The sequence below is a fragment of the Panthera onca genome, chromosome F2 (assembly GCF_046562875.1).
Source record: "Panthera onca isolate mPanOnc1 chromosome F2, mPanOnc1 haplotype 2, whole genome shotgun sequence".
Classification (NCBI taxonomy): domain Eukaryota; kingdom Metazoa; phylum Chordata; class Mammalia; order Carnivora; family Felidae; genus Panthera; species Panthera onca.
In genome coordinates this window covers 83,367,246-83,392,177 of record NC_138356.1, presented here as the reverse complement: position 1 = coordinate 83,392,177, position 24,932 = coordinate 83,367,246, and the positions used below count along the sequence as shown (strand labels likewise).

The 24,932-nt window shown below is 47.1% G+C and overlaps 1 protein-coding gene across 3 annotated transcripts in view; it reads left to right on the top strand.

Moving 5' to 3' along the window:
* The first annotated feature begins 2,714 nt into the window (after positions 1-2,714).
* Positions 2,715-24,932, top strand: part of ARHGAP39 (Rho GTPase activating protein 39) — a 109,591-nt gene continuing 87,373 nt past the window's right edge. For all 3 annotated transcript variants that reach the window (XM_060611610.3, XM_060611609.3, XM_060611605.3), the window contains exon 1: positions 2,715-2,948. The gene's annotated coding sequence lies outside the window, so the exon portion shown is untranslated. The remainder of the gene's footprint in view (positions 2,949-24,932) is intronic.

The following is a 24,932-nucleotide window of genomic DNA, read 5'->3' as shown; positions in this document are numbered from 1 at the left end:
TCCTTGCAGCCTAATACAACTCCGTGCACCGGACTCACTTGCAGGTAGATACTCCGTACTGCCCACTTTCCTCTACGAAAGAGTTTTGCTCTCCTTTGCTCTGAAGACTTGCCTACAGTTTTGCTTTAGCTTGTCTATCCTGAATTGCAATTCTCTGCTCGTACCGAATAAGCCCATTTTTGCTGGCAAAATAACTGGCAGTTTTATTTCTAAAGTGACCAATATTGTTAATTATTTGTACTCTCTTAACAGAATGTAATTTCCTTTTTACCTTGGCAATGTTTCTCACTTCAATTATTTCACTGTTTCAGTGATATTAAATTTCCACCTGGGTTTTATTTTGGATCATTTCTCCAATATATATTTTCCCATATTTATTTTTTTTCCATTATATAAACACTTTCACCTATGTTTGGCAGGAGGTGGGAAAGGAGAATGGAAACACACTAGTAGGTCTACATCTTTTTCCAAGGAAACCTTCATTCATCCTCTCACTTCCTAGTTTACATGTACCTGGAATGGTGAAGGGCAAAGAATTATGGAGCAGTCATTGGCAGCATCCTAGAAGCCCTGAATATAGGTGTTTGCATCTTTCTAGAATACGTGGACATGTCTTACCTGCTGTCCTTAGCCAAAATACTGACATCCTGTGTGCGGCGCCTGCCTGGCTCAGTTGGTTGAGCGTCGGACTTCGGCTCAGGTCATGATCTCATGATCCATGAGTTCGAGCCCCGCATCTGGCTCTGTGCTGACAGCTCGGCCTGCTTCAGATTCTGTGTCTCCCTCTCTCTCTGACCCAACCCCATTCATGCTCTGTCTCAAACATAAACATTAAAAAAAAAAAAACCAACTGACATCCTGCGGTATTACATGCATATGACACACGAAGTCATTGGAGCCCTGAACTTGTACATCCAGTGCTCCCGTCAACAAAAGGAACTCAGACTCAACATGTGGGATGTTCCTGATAGGATTACCAGATGACAACAGAAAAAAGTACACTGGAGTCAGCAACAAGTGAGCTAAATAGGGATGTGTTCCATGGAATTGGAGGATGAGAGGAGAAAGAGGTAAGAGTTGCAGGCAGCCTTTTGAGCAGCACAGCCACCAGGGAGGCTGAGGGGCGGCATAGACCTGGGAGGAGGATATGAAGTTAAAGGAGCCCCCCTCTTTTTTTTTTTTTTTTTGGTCTATTTGTAATGAAAAATATCAGAGTGTATTTGTATGCTCATGGAAATAAATAGAGAAAGACAGACGATTAGGAGAGGAGATAGCTACGCACAATCTTTGAAAATTTAAGAGGGAGCAGGTTCCAGTTCTCCAGGGGAGGGACTGCCTTAGGTAGGAGCAGGGAAATAACGCTTGCACATTTTCAGGAAGGAAGGTGAAGGGCAGAGGATGGATATGGGTGGCCCTTTGGGTTTGGTGATAAGAGTTTTGGTCTCATCTGGGAGGTTCAACTAGAGAGGCCTGAGAAATTCTGGTGGTCACTTGGAGAGTGAGGGACTTGTGCTACCTGAGAACGTCACAAGATTGCAGGTGAGTGTGAAGTACTCATTTTAAGTTTAAAGTGAAACCACCTTGCCTGGGTGTGTGATGTTTCTCCAGTGGTCATGATGGAGAACGGTTGGGTTCATCCAGGGTGGGTTTTCTCAGGTGCCTACAATGGAGACGGAGCTCCAGACAAAATAGCAGAGACCAGCTGTCCACGCGTTTGGGTGTGAAGTGTGAGGATGGCCCAAAAGGGAGGTGCACGAGTGGTGCCACACTCCTGGTCGGAGAGCTCCGGAGGAGACATGGCAGCAGTGGAGCGCAGCAGGAGTGAGCTGCGGCACAGGAAATGGAACTCAGTTGAGGATTTTTTTAAATCGAGCTTCCGGCCCTTTGCGGTTTCTCCGATGGTGGGATGCAGGGTGTGGCCAGGGACCGAGTGGTGTGGGCTTCTGTAGTTCGTTGTGAGAGAGTTTCTGGCTGTTTAGCTTAGAAATAGAAGTCAAATGCAACTTTTAGAAATGGATATGGGTAATAACGATTTTTAAAAGCTTGAAGCTAGCTAGAGACATTAGAGAATGCTGAAGAGAGCACTAGTAAAGATGAAACTGAGCAATTACCAAGAGTTAGGAATGACAGAGCAAAATGATAGAAAACAATACAGACACGGAGGATACAGATCGTCCGACTTGGCTAACAAATTATGAGACTACGAGAATGGAGGAGAACCAATATTTTAAAGAGACAAAGGCTGATAACTTTCCAGAATCCAGGAAAAGGGAAATCTGAGATTCAGGGGGGTCCGATATGGTTTCCGGACGTAAAATGACACCAACTCCACAGCGAGACGTCTGAAGCGTCAACTGCACCCACCAAAGGGACATGGAGAGTCTCCGGAGCGATCACACTGGAAAGGTCGGCCAGGGTGCGGGCCGTGGGACTGCCAGGAGGGCTGCGGCGTCTCCCGGGCAGGGGGCCGCGGGTTCCGCGGGGCTCACCTGCCCGCTCGCCTCGTGGGCGGAGCCGGCTCGACCGCACTCCCGACTCCCGGCAGGCCGCGCGCGCCCTCGGGCCGGATTCTGGCTCCCTGCGGGCCGCACGCCGGCGCACGCGCACCGGGCTCGCGGAGACGCCCCCTGGCGGCGGGAGCGGGGAGGCGCGGGGGCGGGGCCGGAGGCGGGGGGTTGCGCTGGTGACGGGAGGACGCGCGGCTGCGGCGCACTGGGCCGGCGGCGGCGGCGGCGGCTTCGGCGGCGGCGGCGGCGGCTTCGGCGGCGGCGGCGGCGGCTTCGGCGGCTGCGGCGGCGGCGGCGCAGGACGCGGACCGAGCAGGCTGCTCCTGCCGCTGCTCCTGCTCCTGCGGTGGCGGCTGCGGCGGGAGAGCCGCGGAGAGCTCGGGTGCGGCGCTCAGGCCGGGATGAAGGGCTGTGGCGGCGCGGCCCGCGAGCAGCCGGCGGGTGAGAGCGCGGGCGGTGGGCGGCGCGGGCCAGGAAGATGGCGGAGGGGCCGGCGCTGCGGCCCCCGCCCGGCCTCGCCGAGGTCCGGGCCCGCGGCCTCCGAAAGGGCGGACGGGGCTGCAGCCGGGGCGGGGAGGGGAGGGAGCGTGGGTGTGCCGGGCCGGGTTGGGCGGGGGCGCGGGGCGCTGGGGGTCGAGGCCGCGCGGGGGGCAGGGTGTGTGAGGTGGGTGTGAATGTGCCCGGCCCGTGGTGGGCGTGAGTGCGAGTGCGCCCGGCCCGTGGGTGACCGTGAGTGTGGCCCACTGACGGTGAGCGTGAGTGGCCTCGGCCGTGGGTGGGTGTGGGTGTGAGTGCGCCCGGCCTGAGGGCGGGCCCGAGTGTGGGGCGTCGGCGTGGTTTGCGGGGCTCAGTCGGGGCGGGGTGCGGGGTGGGGGCTTTGTCCGGGCGCGGGGAGTCGTGTCGCGCGTCTCTGGGTGCGGGCCGTGTCCGCAGGGCTTCGCAGACCTGGCCTCTGCAGCGCGGCAGGCTGGGGCGCCCCGGGGCGCAGCCCTCCTGGAGCTGGAATTCTCTCGGTTGCTTCCTGGTTGCGGGAGTGGTGTGGGTGGAGGCCGCGTGTTCCGTGTCGAGGGCTACGAGTGAGGCAGGCTGTGCATCTGGGGGTCAGGACGTCTTTTATTTTAAAACGTGCGGCCGGCTGCGAGGCCGCGGCAGCTGTGGGTGTGTTACATGCTGCTCCCACCAGCAGCTGCTGTGGGCGCTGCGCAACCTTCAACAGCAAAAATGCAGCGCCCGCCCCCCCCCCCCCCCCCCCCCGCTCGCCCTCCGTTCGGTGTCGTAGGGTTTAACCAAACCTCCAGTGACCTCTGCAGAAACCTACAGTTGCGAGGCTTCGTGTTCCTCCCATGGTGCAGACAATAGGAGATTTGTCTTCGTAGCCAGTGAGAGGAATTAGAGCCTGTGGGTCCAGGGTGCCTCTGTAAACAGCAGGTGGTTCCCGGGCAGCGGCTCCCCTTTCACAATGAGCTAGGTGTGTTTCTTCTCGCTGGGGGAGGGGAAGGAGATTCGATAGGAGGTGTGACTGTAAAACAAGGAGACTCTGCATAAAGCGTCCTGGGCGCAGACTTGATGACCCTCACACGCTTGCTCAGTGAGTGAACAGAGGCCAGTGGATCTCGGCCTGCACTTTGTCTAGTCAGCTGTCTTGCCAAGAGTGGAGAAGAGGGCGGGTTCTGGAGCCAGACTGCCTGCCTGCCTTTGAGTCCTGACTCTTCTGTTTACTGGCTTTGTACTCTGTGCCTTTGCTTTCTCATCTGTAAAATGGGAACACCAGTAATACTGGCTCCCTAGGGTTGGTCGTGAGGACTCCGTGAATGGAGACACAAACTCGTTGTGCCCCATACATTGTATGTGTTGGGCAGAGTTAGGAGCTGTCACTGCCGAGATCTGGTTTCCACGGCCTGGTTGCTTGGCTGCTGGCTCTTTAGTTGTGTACTCCTGGCACCGCCTTGGTTTTACACTGACTTGAAGTCTTTGGCTCTCTTTTCCTACACGAGCTAGCTGGGGTCATAGTCTTTATAAAGGTAAACAACAAATCTCATGAACTTAGATACATTATTCTGTATAAAATATATATCTATTATGTATTTATAATGTATACGTTATGAAAATGTTTTGAGAAGAAGAAAGCTGCTAACGAGCCACTCAGTCCTGTGGTAGTTATTTATTGTCCTTGGGGGCAGGTAGGGTTCTTGTAGACAGAAGTGAGATTTAATTCTGTGAGTTAAACCACTGAAGCAATTGTCACACTTCACTGAACAGTGTTATCCTTGTAATAGGAAAGATAATTTATTAACACACTTAAATGACAGGACACAAGCCACAGAATAAGAACTTGGAATTACCAGTTCTGTAACATTCTGTCTTGCTAAGCTGTTGGAAGAAGTGATTTAACGTGCTTCAGAGCAAAGCAGGAAAATTCCTCATTTCCCAAGGAAATGATCTTCTTTCTCAGATCTAGGGAGAGTATCTTAGATTCTTAGATTTACCATAGATAACTGCATCTCATTTCCTTTAAATCTGTGACACTAAGACTGGGGCGGGGGGTGGGGGATCCTTCTACTTTAAGTAGAGTCTTTGGACATTTGTGGGGTTTAAGGGTGAGAATGTTTAACGTTCAGAACAAATGGTGACGCAATAGCTTATGTGAGCAAAGTTTAAAATCTCTGAGATAGAGATAAAAATGCCTATCCTACCTAGCCTTTCCTCCTGCACGTGTGCTGGGGTGGACTCTCCCCCCCCCCCCCCCAAGGAAATAGAGGGTCTGCTTTGTACTCTGGGTGGTCTCACCAGGGTGATGGTGCCCTCAGCCTCAGACTTGGCTGCCAGCCTCCGGATGCAGAAGCCCTTTAGGCTTCTCAGACCCTGCATCCTTCTTCACCGTTGGCCTCAGCCCTTTGGTGCTTTGCGACCGTCATCTGGCTGGTTTCTACCTGGAACAGCTGGTGTTCCTAGGTCTTCCCCTAACCACAACATCTTGCTGCGGGTTCTACTCATTGTACCCGCCGAGTAGTTACCAAATTTATCCTTCCTCAGACTGATCCTCCGGGGCCTGTGCGCTCTCGCATTATGGCTGCCCCTTCTGGGTCGGCCCCCTTTCCTCTGGCTCAGGTGACGTATTCAGAGCTTTGGTTCTCACCCAGCGGTGATTTGTCTGTTGAAGTTTTTCGGTGTCCCAGCTTGGGGGCGGGCGCTCCTGGCACTGAATGTGTGGAGGCCAGCACTGCTGCTAGGGCACCCTGCGATGTACCCGGCAACCCCCCCCCCCCCCCCCCCCCCGGCAGGATGCCAGGCTGTGCTCCTCCCTGGCTTCCCGTGCCTCTTACACTGCTCTTTCCTGTGGGCCCCGACTCGCACTCTGCTCTCCAGTGACACCAGCCAGTGCTACAAGGCCGAGCCCTACTCCACGTTCCCTCCTCCCCTGAAAACAGGCAAAGCTTGAGTGACCCCTTCCTCTCCTTTGACCCTCAGTGGGGCTTGTCCCAGCAGGAACCTGTCTTGATCCCTCCCTTACTTAGCTCATCAAGTTCTCCTTCTGTATCCCATGGTGCTCTTAGCTATGCCTTTCTTTGGTCACTGCACAGATGAGAGTTGTCTCCCCTCTGCACTGGGAGGTCTTTGAGGGCAAGAGATGTTTGTGCTCTCAGTGTCTCCTTGCAACATTTTCTTAGTGCATTGACATCAGTAAAGATGGTGGGTTTGGGCAGGTTTCACCCTGGAGAGGACTGGCCCTTTCTTCGTTTCCTCCATGTTGGCTGCTTAGAGCTAGCTTGCTTTCTTAAGTATAATTTTTTTAAATTTAATTTCTAATTTACATCCAAGTTAGTTAGCATATAGTGCAACAATGATTTCAGGAGTAGATTCCTTAATGCCCCTCCCCCATTTAGCCCATCCCCCCTCCCACAACCCCTCCAGTAACCCTCTGTTTGTTCCCCATATTTAAGAGTCTCTTATGTTTTGTCCCCCTCCCTGTTTTTATGTTATTTTTGCTTCCCTTCCCTCATGTTCCTCTGTTTTGTATCTTAAAGTCCTCATATGAGCGAAGTCATATGATATTTGTCTTTCTCTGACTAATTTCGCTTAGCATAATACCGTCCCGTTCCATCCACGTAGTTGCCAATGGCAAGATTTCATTCTTTTTGATTGCCGATTAATATTCCATTGTATATATAAACCACATCTTCTTTATCCATTCATCCATCAATGGACATCTGGGTTCTTTCCATACTTTGGCTATTGGTGATAGTGCTGCTACAAACATGGGGGTGCATGTGTCCCTTCGAAACAGCACACCTGCATCCCGTGGATAAATGCCTAGTAGTGCAATTGCTGGGTCGTGGAGTAGTTCTATTTTTAGTTTTTTGAGGAACCTCCGTACTGTTTTCCAGAGTGGCTGCACCAGCTTGCATTCCCACCAGCAGTGCAAAAGAGACACTCTTTCTCTGCATCCTCACCAATATCTGTTGTTGCCTGAGTTGTTAATGTTAGCCATTCTGACAGGTGTGAGGTGGTATCTCATTGTGGTTTTGATTTGTATTTCCCTGATGATGAGGGATGTTGAGCATTTTTTCATGTGTTGATGGCCATCTGGATGTCTTCCTTGGAGAAGTGTCTATTCATGTCTTTTGCCCATTTCTTCCCTGGATTATTTGGTTTTTCGGGTGTTGAGTTCGATAAGTTCTTTATAGATTTTGGATACTAACCCTTTATCTAATATGTCATTTGCAAATATCTTCTCCCATTCCGTTGGTTACCTTTTAGTTTTGCTGATTGTTTCCTTTGCTGTGCAGAAGGTTTTTATTTTGATGAGGTCCCAATAGTTCATTTTTGCTTTGGTTTCCCTTGCTTCCAGAGACGTGTTGAGTAAGAAGTTACTGCGGCCAAGGTCAAAGAGGTTTTTGCCTGCTTTCTCCTCTAGGATTTTGACAGCTTCCTGTCTTACATTTAGGCCTTTCATCCATTTTGAGTTTATTTTTGTGTCTGGTGTAAGAAAGTGGTCCAGGTTCATTCTTCTGCATGTTGCTGCCCAGTTTTCCCAGCACCACTTGCTGAAGAGACTGTCTTTATTCCATTGGATATTCTTTCCTGCTTTGTCAAAGATTAGTTGGCCGTACGTTTGTGGGTCCATTTCTGGGTTTTTCTATTCTGTTCAATTGATTGAGTGTCTGTTTTTGTGCTGGTACAACACTGCCTTGATGATTACAGCTTTGTAATACAGCTGAAGTCCGGGATTGTGATGCCTCCTGCTTTGGTTTTCTTTTTGAAGATTGCTTTGGCTCTTCGGGGTCTTTTCTGGTGCCATACAAATCTTAGGATTGTTTGTTCTAGCTCTGTGAAGAATGCTGGTGTTATTTTTTGATAGGGATTGCAAGTATAATTTTTTTATTCTCGTAGATTGTCTTTATTTTTGCTTCCTAAGAAGTTAAAAGAAATCTTTTTTGGAATAGATAATTTATTCACATTCATGATTGGGCACAGTGTTGTGTCTGTCCTGTTTCTACCCCCAGGAGCCTGTGGTCCCCTGGAGGCACCCACTGTATCTCATTTGAGAGATACTTTGTAACTATAAAAGCAAATATATACACTTATTTTCTTTTTCCTATCCTTTTCAAAAAGTTTCTGAACCTTGCCTTTTTAAACTAAATATGTTTGGGAGGTCATCCTGTATCAGTGCATTTCCCAGTTCATTCTTTCTCATGGCTGCGTCGTGTTTGGCTCCGTGGAGGTGGTGTGATTTATCTAACCAGCCCCTACTGCTGAATATCATACTTTGTGCAGTTACAAGTAACTTTGAAGGCACAGCGTTTGGTGATGTGGGAATATGCCTGTAGGACCCATCCCTAGAAATAGCACTTCTTTCTTTAATCATGTTTATTCCACTAGATTGAGTTTTGCTCTTGTTTCTTTATTTAACTGTCCAATTCCTTTGGTCATTTATTTCTCCCAGTTCTCTACATCTCAAATAATACAGTATTGTCAGGTTAAATGGGGTTCTCAATTGGAAGCTGGCTTACTTTTCATGTGTTCTCATGGGTAAGAGTGACTAGAACACTCCCACACAAACACTTGTACACAGATATTCACAGCAGCATTTTCATAATAGCCAAAAAGTGGAAACAACCCAAATGTTCATCAACACATGAATGGATAAACAAGATGTGGTTTGTCTGTGCAGTGGAATATTATTTGGCAATAAATACACGTGAAGTACTGATTCATACTATAATGTGGGTAGATCTTGAAACATTGTGCTAAGTGAAATAAGCCAGACATGTAAGTCCGCATATGATATGATTTCACTTGCATGAAATGTCCAGAATAGGCAAATCCATAGAAAGTGGATTAGTGGTTGCTAGAGTCTGGGGGATTACAGCTAAGAGTCATGGGATTATTTGGGGGGTAATGAAAACATCCTGTGATCGTGGTGAAGACTGTGTGGATCTGAATATGCTGGTATCAGTATAGTGTACACTTTAAATTTTTAATGTTTTTTATTTTTGAGAGAGAGGGAGAGAGGGAGCGCGTGTGCCAGCAGGAGAGGGACCGAGAGAGAGGGAGACGGGATCCCAAGCAGGCTCCACACTGTCAGCACAGAGCCTGATACGGGGCTTGAACTCACGAACCATGAGATCATGAGCCAAAGTCAGACGCTCAACCGACTGAGCCACCCAGGCGCCCCAAAATGGGTGAATTGTATGCTGTGTGAATTTTATCTCAATAAAGCTATTAAAAACAAGAGCGACTAGGATTTTTCAGGAGGGAGCATTCCAAGGTGAGAGCCCACAGGGAGTCTTGGTGTTGACGCAGTCCTGGGGTTGTGGGGAGAAGTCCAGGGGGCAGCATGGAAAGTGAGGCAGTAAATCCCTGATCTTCGGAGCTGCCGGGTGTACCGGATGCAGCACTGGTCCCACTTGAGTTAAGCTTTGACTCAATCCCTGACCAGTGCAGTCACAGATAAATTGCTGGTCACAGATAAATTGCTTAACATCTGCGCCTCCGCTTTTGGTTGTGGCTCAGATCGTATCTATCTTGTTTATTTTTCAGGGGTGTTGTAAGGCTGAAGCATGACTGAGTCCTAGAGGATCCTGTAAAATACCGAGTGTTATAGGCATGAAGGATTTAAAACCTTAGTTTTAACACCAAGAGGCTGATGAGTCAGCAGAGCCCCTCTTCTGTCCTCGTGAACACTAGTCGAAGACCAGCAAAAGCCCAAGAGTTTTTGGCTGCAGTGTAAACCAGCCACCCCAGCCAGGGTGCTGGGGCTCAGACCTGAAAGCCCTCATCTGGCTCCTGGTACTGAAGCTGATTTTCCTTTTTGAATGTACTCTTATGTCCATCCTGCTTCCTCTCTTTGTCTTTCTTTCACATAACTTTTATTACAGTGTATTATTAATAATTGTTGTAGTTTATTATTATGGTTATTAATCTCGTGTCATTTATGAGTTAAACTTTATCATAGGTACGTATGTATAGGACAAAACTTTGTATATTTAGAGTTGGTTTTTACCTGGGGTTTCAGGCATCCACTGGGGGCCTGGAACATATCCCCGTGGATGTGGGGGACTGCTGTAATACTTACAGTGCTACAGTATGTATCAACTCCTTCAGTCCTCATAGCAGTCCACTGAGGCCCCCTTCATTACCCCCATTTTACAGATGACAAAACTGGATCCCCTCCTTCCAGTCAGGAGGCTGGGCAGGAGGATCTCTCTTGGGCTTTTCTTGTGACCCTAGAGTCTCCAGCACTAATCAGAGGGGCTGATACTTCCTTCATGGGTTGAGATTTACAGTAATATTGTCCCTAAGACACTGCTGGTGGTTTCCTATTATAGTCCCTCCAACCATTCCCTGGGATTTTTGTGATGGCCAGTATGTTCTTCAGAGCAGTTGGCATTGTGATGAAGCACCTGCAGCCCACGTTTCCCCAGTCCACAGTTCTCACGTTACTTGTGCATCGCTTTGCATATGTTACCAATAAAGGGGAAGCAGCTTCTGAACTGTATTGTTTTTCTATTTAATTGTGGTGTTGGCCATTATATTCTGTATTCACAATTCAGCTGTGCTATTAGGGTTCCTATTTCTTCCAACTCTGGGAAGTCCAAGAAGCAGCCTCTGTTCCCAAAAGCTGGGAGGGAATAACACTGTGGGTCCCAGCCCAGAGACCTTCATTGTAGGGATGTGTGGAGACCACAGGTGGCTGTCTAGGAATAGCGTCGGCCTTCCTGCCTGTGGCCACTGGGGCCCAGGATGGGCATTGCTCAGGGGTAGAGCCCTTCTCCATTGGTTTGTTAAGACTTGATGTCTGCTTCTCTGTCTTCCAGGCCCACCCATGTTTATCCTGCTCCTGGTCTCTCCTGTCACCTGCTATGTGCCAGCCACTTGTCAGTCAGGTGACCTGAGATGGAGACAGACCAGACCCCTGGTGGGGGACACATGGGAATGGATTGTGATACCCTCATGTGGACAGCAGTGGTAGACGCATCTATGGGATCTTGGGAAGAGCCCTGTGGTGGCTGTTAGCCTACCCTAGAATGAACAAAGTTTAGGTAGGCTTTTTGGAGGAAAGGGTATCTCATCTAAAAAGGAGGGGTATCTGTGACTGAGTCTTCAAGGGTGTTAGCCAGGCACAGGAACAGTGCCCCTGGTGGAAAGGGCAGCACCAGCAGGAAAGGGCAGGAAACAGCAGGTGTGTAGAAAGCTTCTAGTAGCACTCTGTGGCCAAGGCAGGGTGGGCAGGGCAGGAGGTCAGCAATTGGGGGCATGTTTGCAAAGCTGAGAGCTTGGAGGGTGCCTCCTGGAGGGGCAGCCCCCTCATCTAGACCCGCCTGCTGTAGTCAGAATGCAATTAAGTTCAGTGAGGAGTGTCGCAAGAATCTTTTTTAGCCTTAGCTATAGCCATTCACTTCCTTTCCAGAAGACATCAGAACTTACATAAAGGTATTATCTGCCTTGATCCACTGTAATGTATTTTACATGATAAAATCGCTTGTGAGGGTGGGACTACATGCCTGTTGGTGACAGTGCACAGCTGTCTGCGGAATGCTGTGGGGCAGGGGCTTCATCAGTGCCCCTCTGAGCCTGTGTGGTGGCCCTTATGGGGGCCTCATTTCATGTCACCCATGTAGTCCCTAAAGAATGCCAGCGTTAGGAATTTACGAACTGGAGTTGGCATTTACTCAGGACATGGAGGACCTTGATGGGCATTTGGAGAAGCTTGGCTGCCCCAGGGCTTCGTAAAGCTCTGTGCTTCCTCCCGAGCATGAAGCCTGTCCTGGTCAGGGTCCCTGTGCGGGAGGAGGGAGCACCACCAGCAGCACTGTTGGCGTTGGAGGCGGGTGGTCATTCCTTTCTCTTCATCCACTGAGTGTCAGGCAGTGCTGCTGGTGCTGGTAATGCAGGGGTGAGGCCCCTGCCTCCTGGAGCTCAGAGGCCAGTGCAGGAAACAGACATACACTTGCCCGATTGTGGTGCCCTGCCCTGAAAGATGGGGGTGAGACTGTGAGAGCAAATCTAGGGCACCCTTTTCAGATGATGGGTCAGGGAAAACGCCTCTGGGTATGAGATTGAGTCTGAGGCCACAGTATGGATGCAGAGTGGGGAGGAGAATCAGCCATGTGGCACCCCTGGGGCAGCAGGGCCCTGTGGACTGGGAGCCTGGAGCAGGGGAAGAGATGGGGCAAGGCAGGCAGCCAACCAGATCGTACCAACTACAGGATCTGCCAAAAGGCTGACCTGAACAGCTGATCTTTTTGAAGCATCACCCGGGCTGTCATATCAGAATGAATTAAGATGAAAGTACAGAAGTAGGTTCACGTGAGTGAACTTGGGATAGAGGCTAAGAGGTGGGCAGAGGTGTCCCATTGGTGGAGTTTGATGGGTTACATGTGGAGGGTGACAGGAGGGAGTGTGGCCACTGGTCTTGATGCTGCTGTCCTGCTTCTCAGTGTCTGGTAGCACACATCAGAGTTGCATTCCTTTTTATGGCTGAATAATAGTCCGTTGTCTGAGTGCCACATTTTGTTTTTCTATCTTTTAAAAAAAATGTTTGATCATTTATTTATTTTGAGAGAGAGAGAACGCACGTGTGTGCTTGCTCGGGAGGGGCAGAGAGAGAGAGAGAGAGAGAGAGAGAGAGAGAATCCCAACCAGGCTCCACACTGTCAGCCTGACCTGGGGCTCTGGCTCATGAACCCAAACATGAGATCATGACCTGAGCTGAAACCAAGAGTTAGATGCTTAACAGACTGAGCCACCCATGTGTCCCCACATTTTGTTTTTCCATCTATCTGTTATGGACATTTGAGTTGTTTTCACTTTTTGGCTATTGTGACTAATGCTGCTGTTTGTATACATTTGTGAATAAATGTGCATGTTCCAGAACCAGTGTTTGGACATATGTTTTCATTTCTTGTGGGTATTTGCCTAGGACTAGAATTGCTACATCTTATAGTAGCTAAAGGGCTATGTTTGAGGAAATGCCCAAGTGGATGCATCAGTTTACCTTCTTGCCACCAGTGTATAAAGGTTCCATTTTTTTCACATGTTCTCCAACACTTGTGACTGTGTGTCTTTTTCATTATAGCTGTCCTAATGGGTGTGAAGTACTATCTCATTATGGTTTTGATTTGCATTTCCCTGGTGGCTAGTGATGTTCAGTATCTTTTCGTGTGCTTATTGCCCATTTATATGTCAGCTTTGGAGAAGAGTCTGTTCAGATCCTTTGCTCATTCTTTAATTGGGTTATTTATCTTTTTGTTAGTGTGCTATAAGTGTTCCGTGTATATTCTAGATACAAGCCCTTGATCAGATACGTGATTTGCAAGTGTATTTTCCCATTCTGTGGTTGTCTTTTCCCTTTCTTAATTGTATCGTTAGCACAGAAGTTTTAAATTTAACTTTTGATGAATTCCAATTTATTTTTTCTTTTGTTGCTTGTATTTTGGTGTTGTAGCTAAGAAACCGATACCTAATCCAAAGTGATGAAGATTTACTCTTACGCTGTATTCTAAGAGTTTTATAGTTAATTTTTGTGTAAGGTGTAAGGTAAGTGTCCAGCTTCGTTCTTTTGCATGTGGACATCCAGTTGTCCCAGCACCATTTGTTGAAAAGACAGTTCATTCTTTCTCTATTGAATCATCTTGACACCCTTGTTAGAAATATCTGTGTGTAAATTGGAGGGTTAAATTTTTCAACTCTCAATTCTGTTCCATCGGTCTGTATGTCTGTACTTAAGCCAGTACCACCCTGTCTTTCTTGATTACTGAAGTTTTACAAGTTTTGAAGCCAGAAAGTGTGTCTTCCACTTGATCTTCCTTTTCAAGATTTTTTTTTTCCTGAGTCCTTTGAATTTCCATGTGAATGTCATGTTCAGCCTGTCAATTTCTGCAAAAAAGTAAGCTCAATTTTTACAAGGGTCTGTAGAGTCTGTAGATCAATTTGGAGTGTTTTGCCGTTTTAACAATGTTAAGATAAACATTTCATGAACATGGGATAGCTTACCTGTAGGGGTTCTTTAATTTCTTTAAGGGTGGACGGTGGGGAGCAGTGAGTGATCCAGGTGGACAGTGGGGAGCAGTGGGTGATCTAGGTGGACAGTGGAGAGCAGTGGGTGATCTAGGTGGCCAGTGGGGGACAATGGGTGATCCAGGTGGACAGTGGGGGACCATGGGTGATCTAGGTGGACAGTGGAGAGCAGTGGGTGATCTAGGTGGACAGTGGGGGACCATGGGTGATCTAGGTGGACAGTGGAGAGCAGTGGGTGATCTAGGTGGACAGTGGGGGACCATGGGTGATCTAGGTGGACAGTGGAGAGCAGTGGGTGATCTAGGTGGACAGTGGGGGACCATGGGTGATCTAGGTGGACAGTGGAGAGCAGTGGGTGATCCAGGTGGACAGTGGGGGACCATGGGTGATCTAGGTGGACAGTGGAGAGCAGTGGGTGATCTAGGTGGACAGTGGGGGACCATGGGTGATCTAGGTGGACAGTGGAGAGCAGTGGGTGATCTAGGTGGACAGTGGGGGACCATGGGTGATCTAGGTGGACAGTGGAGAGCAGTGGGTGATCTAGGTGGACAGTGGGGGACCATGGGTGATCTAGGTGGACAGTGGAGAGCAGTGGGTGATCCAGGTGGACAGTGGGGGACCATGGGTGATCTAGGTGGACAGTGGAGAGCAGTGGGTGATCCAGGTGGACAGTGGGGGACCATGGGTGATCTAGGTGGACAGTGGAGAGCAGTGGGTGATCCAGGTGGACAGTGGGGGACCATGGGTGATCTAGGTGGACAGTGGGGGACCATGGGTGATCTAGGTGGACAGTGGAGAGCAGTGGGTGATCTAGGTGGACAGTGGGGGACCATGGGTGATCTAGGTGGACAGTGGAGAGCAGTGGGTGATCCAGGTGGACAGTGGGGGACCATGGGTGATCTAGGTGGATGGTGGAGAGCAGTGGGTGATCCAGGTGGACAGTGGGGAACAGTGGGTGGTCCAGGTGGACAGTGGGGAACAGTGGATGGTCCAAGTGGACAGTGGGGAGAAGGAGGTGATCCAGGTGGACAGTGGAGAGCAGTGGGTGATCCAGGTGGGCAGTGGAGAGCAGTGGGTGATCCAGGTGGACGGTGGAGAGCAGTGGGTGATCCAGGTGGACAGTGGAGAGCAGTGGGTGATCCAGGTGGACAGTGGGGAACAGTGGGTGATCCAGGTGGGCAGTGGAGAGCATGGGCTGACCCAAGTGGTCACTGGGGAGGAGGAGTGGTTTTCAGTACCCGGGGCTGCAAGGTTAAAGAAGCAAGGATGAGAACTGCCACTGGATTCAACATCAAGGTCCTTGGTGACTTGGAAGAGAAGATTCTGAGGTGTGTGTGTGGTGGGGAGCCAAACGTGTTGATGTAGACTTAGGGAAAAAATGAAAAGAAATTGGAGGTAGTGAGTACAGGCACCTTTTTTCAAGGATTTTTGCTGCCAAGGGGTAACAGAAAACCTTGTGTTTTTGCAGGAAATTACACCCAATTTATGTGCTGATGGGACTAACCCGTTAGATAGGAAGAAATGATGTAGAGGAGACACTTGCTGGAGTGTGTCAGGTTTGCTGCACACGTTTGGGGGGTGGTTGGCAAGAGGGCCGAGAGGTGTGGTGGTCCATGGTGGCCTTGGGAGTCCTCTTCCGAAACTTTTCTTAGGGGAGTAGGAAGCAGGCTCTCTGTGGAGAATGAGGGTGGGAGACTTGCTGTTTGGAGCTTTGGGAGGGGAGTAGGTGAGCCCAGGGCTCAGCCCCAGCCCCCGCCTCCCCAGATCTCAGGGGGTGGGACTCATAATCCTCTAATCACCTGGTTGGTCCTCTTGGCAACCAGCGCCCCCTTGCATGGGGTCCAAAAGTCACCTTTGTTAGTAATAAGACACCCATCTCACCTTTATAGCTCTGAAGCAGTTTTTTAGGAATTGTGGATGAAGACCAAATATATATTTCTTGTAAATCGTTGTATTGTAGCAACTTCATTGAATAGACACTTTGGAAAACTCTCTGTGGCTGCTGTGGGAAGGTAGAGTATGCACGTGGATGTGTGAGCATGTGTGTGAGGGTGAGCATGTGTGTGAGTGTGTGGCCGTATGTGTGAGCATGTGGCCGTATGTGAGCATATGTGTATGAGCATGTGTGTGAGTGTGTGAGCAAGTGTGAGTGTGTAAGCATGCGTGTGAGTGTGTGAACACGTGTGTATGTCTGTGCATATGCATCTGTGTGCATGAAGGGGGCTGTGGTGGTTCAGGAGTGCCTGTGTTTGAACTGGGTGCATTCTTTTTTTTTTTGAGAGAGAGAGAGAGAAGAGAGAGAACACGTGTGCAGGGGAGGGGCCGAGAGAGTTCAGGGGATCCAAGCAGGCTCCACACTGACAGTAGAGAGCCCAACACCAGGCTCAAACTCACAAAACATGAGGTCATGACCTGAGCCAAAATCAAAAGTCGGACATTTACCTGACGAGGCACCCAGGTGCCCCTGAACTGGGTGCATTCTGAAGGCGGAGTTGGGAGGGCTCCCTGAAGCCTAGCTGGACTGGGATGTCTGGAAACGGGGGGGACTGACGATCACCCTGCGGGACCCCTTGAGGCCTTTGCGAGGAAGAGCAATGTTCCTCAGGTAGGAGTGGGACTTGGCAAGTGGGAAGCATAATTGAGGAGCAGTTAGTGAGATGTTTTTATTGGAACAGAGTGGAAATAGGAAATGATTCTGGGCCAAGAGGGTTAAGACAGGCACACTCTCGAGTTGTGCTGTCCAGGAACACAACAGCCACTAGCCGTGAATGGCTATTGAGTGCTGAAGAGTGGCCTGTGAGACTGAATGTTAAACCTTTTTTAATCTTCATTTAAATTCAAATAGCCATAATGGCCAGTAGCAACCGTTTTGCGTGGCAAGTTCTGGAAGATTTTTTTTTATTTTAAAATTATTAGTTTTTTAAGTTTATTTTTGTATGTTTTTATTATTTTTAAGTTTATGTATTTGTGTATTTATTTATTTGGGCGGGGGGCAGGGGAAGAGAGAGGGAGAGAGAGAGGATCCCAAGCAGGCTCCACATTGTCAGTGCAGAGCCCAGCATGGGGTTCGAACTCATGAACTGCAAGATCATAACCTGAGCGGAAACCAAGAGTCAGATGCTTAACCCACTGAGCCATCCAGGCGCCATCCCCAGAAGATGTTAGTGTAAGGAGTGTCCTTTATTTTGGGGGCACCATTTGAGGTGATGTTGGCTGGCCTTTTGGGAGATTCTTCGGTGTGGCAGTGGAGGTGAGATGGATTGGGGGAGGGAAGGCTGAAAGCAAGTGAGTCTTCTGTATTTACGCAGAGAGAGGGGATTCTGTCCCGAGTGTGTGTGTGAGGCCGTGAGACGTGGGAAGAGGTGACTGGTGGCAAATGTTGAGAACCGCGGACCGGATAGGCAGTGGTGGGGACATGATGCTGGGGGAGGGGCAAGGGAGCATCACACACCCTTGAGCCAGGGGGCAGACCAGTATGCTGTCACAAACTGAAGCAGGTATGCAGCGCAGTGCAAGCGCGTGCTGTGGTTGGGAAAGAGATCTGAGGAGGAGAGTTCCATTGGGAGCACCATTCAGGGCAGGTTCCCCCAGCATTTGGGAGAGACGTGGTCAGGGCAGAGACGCTGGACTTAGCTACAGAGAGATTATAGTGGAAACTGGGAAAAGAACCAGCAGTTGAAAGGATAGGGTGTAGAGGGAAAAAAGAGCCTTGATTGATGGAGGGCGGGGTTGGGGGGGGGGGTGCTGGAGGGAGTTCCCGCAGTTGGAGGGGCGTGGACAAGCAGATGTGCGTGGGGCAGCTAGGGAAGGTGGGGGAGAGAAGCAGGCTGGCTCAGTGCTTGGGAAACCTCCAGGGAGGGAGTATGGTCGTGAGGTGTAGCTGTCATCATGGGGAGCACTGAAACCAGAGAATGACCCAAAGCCAGAGGATTCCTTGGAAGATTGTTTGGAATTCTCTTGTCTCTTGGTTTAGACCCCATGAAATATTCTACAAGATGTCTTACATTTTTTAGACTCTTGAACTTTGAACTTGACTTGGTGATAACTCTTGTGTCTCCATACTTAGACTATTCTAGGGCTAGTGGTGACTGAAAATGGAGCATTCAGGGGCGCCTGGATGTCTTAGATGGTTACGCACCAGACTCTTGGGTTTGGCTCAGGTCATGATCTCATGGTTTGTGGGTTCAAGCCCCACATCAGGCTCTGTGCTGACAGTGTGGAGCCTGCTCAGGATCCTCCCTCCCCCTCCCTCTCTCTGCTTTCTCTCTCTCACAAAATAAATAAGTAAACTTAAAAAATTTTTTCACAAAGGGGGCATTTACTAGCCTGAAGGACATTTTGTTGTGATTGAGGTAAGACTCAGTGGAAATACAATACAAAGTTGAACCATGTGAAATTGCAATTTTTGTAAGTTAGAAAAACTGTTAAAAAACAGCAATTTTATTTTTTTTTTATTTTATTTTTTTTTTTTAATTTTTTTTTGACATTTATTTATTTTTGAGACAGAGACAGAGCATGAACGGGGGAGGGTCAGAGAGAGGGAGACACGGAATCTGAAACAGGCTCCAGGCTCTGAGCTGTCAGCACAGAGCCCGACGTGGGGCTCGAACTCACGGACCATGAGATCATGACCTGAGCTGAAGTCAGCCGCCTAACTGACTGAGCCACCCAGGCACCCCAAAAAACAGCAATTTTATATATGATTTTATCTACTGTATAACGAGAGCACTCTTCAAATGTGCAGCTTTGAAGCACATGTAGGGAGTTAATCTGGTGGTTTTCCTCCAGCCTTCACTGTGTTAATCTACTTATGTTCATTATACTGTAACTGTCGGCGTTGGCATATTGCTAGTTATCTAGACATCTGCCTTCTGGCTGTAATTATTATATCACATACTTTTGTCTCCTTTCCTTTACAAATTTATAAATTTGACCCTTGGGCAACCTGGGTGTGAACTACATGGGTCCACTTACATGCAGGTTTTTTGGATATAGTATGATACTGTAAGTGTGTTTTCTCTTCCTTAAGATTTTCTTTTTTTTCTTTCTTATGATTTTAATACATTTTCTCTAGCTTACTTTATTACAAGAGTATGGAGTATACATATAACATACAACATATGTGATAACCAGCTGTTTATGTTACTGGTAAATCTTCCGGTCAATAGTCAGAAGTTACATGCAGATTTTCAAGTGTGTGGAGGTTGGCACCCCTGACCCCACACTGTTCAAGAGTCAGCTGTATTAATTACAGTCCATGTTGCGTTCCCTGAGAAACTGACTTTGGGATGGAGATTTGCAGGAAGTTTACTGGGGAGTGCTTTTTTTTTTTTTTTTTTTTTTATTTTTATTTTTGGGACAGAGAGAGACAGAGCATGAACGGGGGAGGGTCAGAGAGAGAGGGAGACACAGAATCGGAAACAGGCTCCAGGCTCCGAGCCATCAGCCCAGAGCCTGACGCGGGGCTCGAACTCACAGACCGCGAGATCGTGGCCTGGCTGAAGTCGGACGCTTAACCGACTGCGCCACCCAGGCGCCCCGGGGAGTGCTTTTGAGATCCAACACCTGTGGGGAGAGGAAATTGCATGGGATTAGATAGATTGAACCTTCTACTTCATAAATCTAGTATACCTCTCCATAAGTTCAGATCCATTTAAATTTCTTTCATCAGTACTTTGTAGTCCTCTGTGTATCTTTTGCCAAATTTATCCCTAATATTTATTAAATATTAAAATTTATCAATAATACTAAGCATTAATATGTTTTTTAATATGTGCAATCATTTTGTCTATGAATAATGGTAGTTTTATTTCTTATTTCCAATCTGAGGATCTTTTATTTCTTTTTCTTGCCTATTGCACTGCCTAGGACGTCCAGTAAAATGTCATACAGAAGTGCTGAGAGTAGATGTCCTTTTCTTGTTACTGATCATAGGGGGAAAGCATTCAGCCTTTCACTATCGTGTGTGTGTGTGTGTGTGTGTGTGTGTGTGTGTGTGTGTAGATTTTGTATATATACCCTTTATCAGGTTGAGGAAGTTTCCTTCTGTTATTGCTTTGCTTTGAGGTTTTATTAAAAATGAGTGGTGGATTTTGTTAAATGCTTTTTCGGCCTCTAGTGTGATGATCATGTGTTTTTTTCTTTTTTAGTCTGTTAATGTGGTTAATTACACTTATTAATTTTTGAATGTTATACCAACCTTACAGTCCTGAGATAAACCCCACTTGGGTGTGATTCAGTATCCTTTAAAGCTGAATTCAGTTTGTTAAACTTTTTAAAAATTGAGGGATTTTTAAAAATCTATGGTCCTGAGGGCTTTTGGTCTATGGGTTTGTGTGTGTGTGTGTGTGTGTGTGTGTGTGTGTGTGTGTAATATCTTTGGTTTTGATATCAGTATAATATTGGCTTCATAAAATGAGTTGAGAAATGCTTCTAGAAAGTAGAAGTAGTGGAGGAATTTGTACAGAAATGTTTTTTCTTGATTGTTTGGTAGATTTCACCACTAATACCATCTTGGCCTGGAGGTTTCTTTGTAGGAAGGTTTTTACTATAAATTCTGTTTCTTAAATTTTTGTTTAAAATGTTTATATTTGAGACAGAGAGAGACAGAGCATGAGCAGGGGAGGGGCAGAGAGAGATGGAGACCCAGAATCTGAAGCAGGCTCCAGGCTCTGAGCTGTCAGCACAGAGCCCGATGTGGGGCTCGAACTCACAAATCTCGAGATCATGACCTGAGCCGAAGTCTGACACCCAACCAGCTGAACCACCCAGGCGCCCCTATAAATTGTTTCTTTAATAGATACATTGGCTATTCAAGTTATCTACCTTTATGAGTGATCTTTGGTATTTTGTGGTGTTCCAGGAATTTATCCTTCCTTTTCATCTAATTTGTCAACTCTAATAGTATAAAGTTGCTAATAATATTCCATTATTATCCTTTTAATATCTGTAGGATCTGTAGTAATGTCCCTTTTTTAAATTCCTGGTATTTTTGTTACTTTGTGTCCCCTTTCTCTCTCTTTCTCTTTCTTTCTCTCATCAATTTTCCCAGAGGTTTATCCACTTCATGGATTTTTTCAAAAATCCCTGGCTTTGGGCTTAATAGATTTCCTCTATTTTTCTATTTTTTTTTTGTCTCATTAACTTCTGCTCTTTATTTTCTTCTGTTTACTTTGATATTTTGCACACCTTTTGATATTTTGTTCTTTTTTTTATTACAAAATTTTTTTTTATGTTTATTCATTTTTGAAAGACAGAGAGAGAGCACAAGCAGGGGTGGGGTGGAGAGAGAGGGGACACAGAATCTGAAGCAGGCTCCAGGCTGTGAGCTGTCAGCACCAGAGCCTGACGCGGGGCTCGAACTCACGAACTGCGAGATCATGACCTGAGCCAAAGTTGGGTGCTCAACCAACTGAGCCACCCAGGTGCCCCTATTTTGTTCTTTTTTCTGGTGTTTAATGTAGAAGCTGAGATAATGATTTTAGTACTTTTTTTTCCCCCTACTTCAGACAGTCCCCAACTTATGATGGTTTGACCTATGATCTTTCAGCTTTACAGTGGTGTGAAAGTGATACCTATCCAGTAGAAACTGTTTTTCAAATCTTGAATTTTGATCTTTTCCTGGCCTCACAATATGTAGTACAGTACTCGTGATGCTGAGTAGTGGCAGTGAGCCACAGCCAACCACACAATCAGAAGGGTATAGATCGATACACTGACAACCATTCTGTTTTTCACTTTCAGTGCATATTCAATCAATTAAATGAGATATTCAACACTTTATTATAAAATAGGCTTTGTGTTAGATGATTTTGCCTAACTATAGGCTTATATAAGTGTTCTGAGCACAATTTAGCTTAGGCTAGGCTAAGCTATGATGTTCAGTAGGTTAGGTGTATTAAATGTGTTTGTCACAACATTTTCAACTTATGATGGGCTTATGGGAACATAACCACATTGTTTGTTGAAGATCCAAATTAAGTATTTAATGCTGTGCATTTTCTTGTAAGCACTGCTTTAGCTGCATACAGCAAATTTTTATTTTTTTTTTGCATTTTCATTTTCCTTCAATTTAATATACTAATTTCCTATGTCCTTTCTTCTTGGCCCATGTGTTATGTAGAAGTATGTTATTTAAGTGGATATTTGGAAATATTCCACCTATCTTTGTGTTATTGATTTCTAATATAATTATGTTGTATTTAGAGAACATAGTTGGTATTATTTCATACCAAGTGTAAGTGTAAGTGGATTGATAAGGTAAGTGGGTTAATATGACTCATATGTGCACTTAGACCAAATTTTTGAGTTTGTCTCTTACTCTTTCAGGTCTGTACTTCTTTTTTGCTCATGTGTTTTGAAGCTCTGTCATGATGCATACACAATGAGGATTGTCATGCGTTCTTTTTTTTTTTTTTAATGTTTATTTATTTTTGAGAGAGACAGACTGCAAGTGGAGGGGCAGAGAGAGAGGGAGACACAGAATCCAAAGCAGGCTCCAGGCTCCGAGTTGTCAGCACAGAACCGGATGTGGGGCTTGAAGTCACAAACTGTGAGATCATGACCTGAGCCGAAGTGGGAGGTTTAACCGACTGAGCCACCCAGGCGCCCCAGGGTTGTTATGCATTCTTAATGAATTGACCCTCTTTGTTCCTGGTAGTATTTCTCTTCTGGAAATCTGCTTTATGTGATAATATATAGGCTTTCAGCTTTCTTTTTAAATTTTTGCTATTTTTTTTTTTAATGTTTATTTATTTTTGAGGGAGAGACAGAGCACAGGCTGGGAAGGGGCAGAGAGAGAAGGAGACACAGAATCTGAAGCAGGTCCAGGCTCCGAGCTGTCAGCACAGAGCCCGATGCAGGGCCCAAACCCATGAACCACAAAACCATGACTGGAGCTGAAGTTGGATGCTTAACTGACTGAGCCACCCAGGAGCCCCTTGGCTTCCAGCTTTCTTATGATTGGTGTTTGCATAGTGTGTCTTTTTTTTTTTTTTTTTTTTTTTTTTTTACTTTTACACTATCTGTATCATTGCACTTACAATGGCCTCCTTTAATAGCATGTCTTGCTTTTTTTCATATAGTCTGGTAATCTTTTGCCTTTTAATTGGAGTTTTAAGACCATTTGCACTAATGTAATTATCAGTATGGTTTGCTTTCTGTTTGTCCCATTTTTTTTTAAAGTTTATTTATTATTTATTTATTTTGAGAGAGAGAAAGAAGGGGAGGGACAGAGAGAGAGAATCCCAAGCAGGCTCCGCACTATCAGCACAGAGCCCAACACAGGGCTCAAACCTACGAACCATGAGATGATAACCTGAGCCAAAACCAAGAGCTGAATGCTTAACTGACTGAGCCACCCAGGCGCCACCCCCACCCCCCAATCTGGTTTTTTTTCCTTCTTTTCCTTTATTCTTTCATATCAGCTACACAGGTTTTGTATACACTTGTTGCCATTGTTGGCTTATTTGTTATGCCTAACTGTTACAGTTTTTTTCCTCTTTCTGTTCAGGGGGAGTTCAATGATGCTAGGCTGCTTGATAACCTGTTTGTTTTCTCTGTGCTGCTTCTGCTCTCTTCAAGTTCACTGCCTTTCCTCCTCACAGAGTTGAAGGTGCGGTCATTTGCTTCCAGTGACTCTTCTTGGCTCAGTGAATTGCATGCTTGGGACCCTGTCCTTGCCCCCATGGTCTCGAAATGGCTCAAGACAGAAGTGGGGGGACGGCAGGGCTCACCCCTTTGTTTCCCTTTCCTAGCAGCCACAGTCCTATGCTGCCTGTTGCCTAGCATCTGACAAGAGTGCTTTCAGACATCTGGTGTACGTCTCGTTGCTGCAGCAGGAGGACAAGGCCAGTCCAGCCGTGACTCTGGCTCCACTGAACACAAGGCCGTCCCTTAGATTTTTTAGGTTGCTTTTCTGCACACGAGGTCTTTGCAGATTAAGTGCAGATGTGGAGGTTAAGTGTCCATGTTTTTAGAGTCTCTAATGATCAGTATTGGTGATGTCACCCTGTGGGGATTTTGCATGTTGGGAGAACACAGCGTGGGGGGCTGTGCTTCCTTAGGGATGGAGGCTCTTTTTCCCCGTTTCGGCAACTTTTACCGCACAGTTAGGCGGCAGGCCTGGTGCTGTGTGTTTGTAAGTTACTATTTCTCGTTTCTGTAGTTTCCTATTAGTACTTCAGCCTTAATTTCTATTTTGTTTATCAGTGATTTTTGATTCTGGCTGCACATGAAAACCACCTTAAGGACTTTAAAAAATGTACTGGACTTTGCCACCAGCTACGCTTAAAAATGAATTTTTTTGAAGTTCACAGGTGATTTTAAATATGCAGCCAGGATTGCGAATTGTTCTTTAATGTACATATTGTACATTTATTTTCCAGTCCACGTTGGCCATTCACTAACTGCCCCTCCTGGGTAGTCTTTATTATTGTTGAGTGAGACTTGTTCCAGCTTTTAGTATAAAAAAGCTTTTTAAACAGGCAGTAATTAAATTTGTCTCATGTTTTCCTTGCTTGGCATTGTTTCCCTCCAGCCTGTTTTCTTTCCAAAATGAATCCTTTAGTAGTTTTTACACTGAGGGTCTGTGAGTGCCAAAATCTGATACGACTTTGGTATTTCTCGGTAGATTGTCTCCAGTTATAACAAATCACCCCGCAACTTAAGGGCCTGTAACAGTCGTGTATTGTCACCTGGGGCTGGGCCATCTTCCTTGTACCTGGAGCTGGGCTGGAGAGGCCGCTGGTGCTGGCCATCCCCTGTGGCTCTCCAGCATGGCATGGCACCTCGGTGGCTGGGCGTCTTGCTCGGCAGCCAAAGCCCGTGTCTCAAGAGTATGTGGTGGAACCGTGGTGCCTTTTGCAGCCTGCCTCAGTGGTCTCTTCTTCCTCGTCCCATACACTA